This window comes from Delphinus delphis, chromosome 1 (genome assembly GCF_949987515.2).
Source record: "Delphinus delphis chromosome 1, mDelDel1.2, whole genome shotgun sequence".
Classification (NCBI taxonomy): Eukaryota; Metazoa; Chordata; class Mammalia; order Artiodactyla; family Delphinidae; genus Delphinus; species Delphinus delphis.
Window position 1 is genome coordinate 94,631,789 of NC_082683.1, and position 2,568 is coordinate 94,634,356.

Sequence of the window (2,568 nt, forward strand, 5' to 3'; positions counted from 1 at the left end):
GTGGGAAGGGTAAGCTGGGACGAAGTGAGAGAGTGGCATGGACATATATACACTACCGAATGTGAAATCGATAGCTAGCGGGAAGCAGCCACATAGCAAAGGGAGATCAGATCGGTGCTTTGTGACCACCTAGAGGGGTGGGATAGGGAGGGTGGGAGGGAGACGCAAGAGGGAGGAAATATGGGATATATGTATATGTATAGCTGATTCACTTTGTTATAAAGTAGAAACTAGCACACCATTGTAAAGCAATTATACTCCAATAAAGATGTAAAAAAAAAAAAAAAAGTTAAGGGATCTGGACCTAGAGCCCAGGCCAGGCCGCCCATATACATTCGTGCTCTCTTCTTTTGGTTTCTTTTGTCACATTATTCCAGTTTGCTTTATGTTTTAAATGATTGTTTTTCAGGTACACATACAGGCATCTATTTGAAGGCATCAGTTCCACCGCTTCCCACCTCCAGTCCTGGTCCAGGTAGAGGTAACTCCCCGTATGTCTGTCAGCTGTTTCTCTGAGTAAAATGCTACTGCTGCTATTTTCAGATCTGTGGGGGGCAGACTGCCTCAGTTTGGGTTCCCTCAGAAGTAGACCATGAGACAAGGATTCAAGAGCAGGATGGGGAAGTAAGATGAGGTGGGGAAGGCAGCCAGGAAAGGGTACATCACCAAACCAGCTGCCACTGTGGGCACCTGGAGCTAGACCCCAGGGCAAAATGGAGCCAGTGGACAACGGAGCCCAGGATCACTGGTTTAGGGCTGCTCCTGTCAGCAAAGTGAGTTCTGGCAGGCAAAACCCGGGAGCAAAGAAATGCAGAAGCTGGCAACTGGACACAGAGCTGCTGTGTGCTACCATGGGCAGGACCAGGTGTCTGGGCAGGGCACTGATTGCACCCACTACAGCCATCGTACCTAGATGAGCAAGTCCCTAGCACACACCCTACTTCCCCTTCCCATCCTCCCAATACCACCATTTTTTAATCCTTCTTTGGAAATCCTTGTAACTTTCAGTATATACTAACAGCTTTCTTTTTTGTTCCATCCACAATAGGCAGCATCTCATCCTCTAAGATGAAGACTTGCAGACACCACCCCACCGCCCAGCCTCCCACCTCTCAACTTCTGATTATATTTTCTTTCTCAGTTGCATTGTTCTATAGCTATACTAAGTCCTGGGAGTTCAGCCTATAGTTTAATTTTAAAAGTGCATTTAGGCGTCCGTGCCCAAGCCTCGCGGGTCTGCGGCCGCAGCGCCAGGTGCCGGAGCTCGAGGGGCGTGGTTTGGGGTCGGGCCGGCTGCCGGCCCGGGAGTCAGGACATGTTCGACGCCATCGTGATGGCGGATGAGAGGTTTCACCGGGAAAGGTATCAGGAAGGCTATGAAGAAGGAAGTAGTTTGGGTATGATTGAAGGAAGACAGTATGGCACGTTACATGGAGCTAAAATCGGATCTGAGATCGGGTGCTACCAAGGTTTTGCTTTTGCTAGGAGATGTCTCCTGCACGGTTCCGCCACTGAGAAAGACAGCAAAAAGATGAAGGTCTTAGAATCGTTGATTGGAATGATTCAGAAATTCCCTTATGCTGACCCTACTTATGATAAACTTCACGAAGACTTAGACAGAATTAGAGGGAAATTTAAGCAGCTTTGTTCATTACTAAACGTTCAGCCTGACTTTAAAATTAGTGCAGAAGGTTCCAGACTTTCATATTGAGGATGACAGATGCACAAAGACGAAACATCAAGGAACAGATGTTCGTATGTTAAGTGTTTAAAAATGTGATTAAAGGCAAAACAATGATGGGGGATTCATTGTTTTGCAGGGAGGGTTCCAGCTTGGCCTGTGAACAGGCTTCCTTCCCCCGAGGTCTGCCAGGTCGCCTCGGTGGCCCCCATGGGGCCCCTCCACACAGGCCCGTCCTTTGTTGGGCCCTGTCTGCTCTGCTGTGTGAACATGGCCCTGGCAGAGCCCTCGCAGGGCTGCTCTTCTCTGGTCCAGGGTCCAGGCCGCTGGCTCACAGGTTCTCATCACCTGGCAGGCCTGGCTGGATCTTGACTCCGTCTGGCTCTGGATAGGATAAACCTCCCCTTTACCCCCTGGGCTTTGGTCAGTGCTCAGAGGGACAGTTTTTTAAAAAATGAGAGCCACAGGGTTGACACGAAGCAGGTTAATGGGAAGGAGTCATGGGTTCTGTGACATTTATTGACCCTTGAGATGTGCCAGTGCTGTGACCTGCTTCTCATGTTTTATTTAGTCCCTTCAGGAACCCATGAGGTGGGCGTTATTCCCGTCTTATAGATGAGGAAACTGAGGCCCAAGAGACTGCCTGATCCAAGGGCACTGGGCGGCAGAGTTGGGACTCCAGCCCTGTCTCCTGGTGCCCGCTCTGGAACGCACAGTCACACCCACAGGCTTGGGTTCCTGCTTGCAGGTCCCTGCTATGCCCCGTGGAGTCCTGGGGCATCGTCCCCTGTGGCCATGGACGTGGGCATCTGGCTGAGAGGAGAGGCCAGCCCTGTCCCCAGGGAGCCAGGACGTGCTCTTCCTGTGTCCCCTGGTGGGTGGGGCTC

General features: G+C 50.9%; 1 pseudogene; it reads left to right on the forward strand.

Moving 5' to 3' along the window:
* Positions 1-713: 713 nt before the first annotated feature.
* LOC132422820 (protein LTO1 homolog pseudogene) lies at positions 714-1,780 on the forward strand (annotated as a pseudogene).
* The last annotated feature ends 788 nt before the right edge of the window (positions 1,781-2,568 follow it).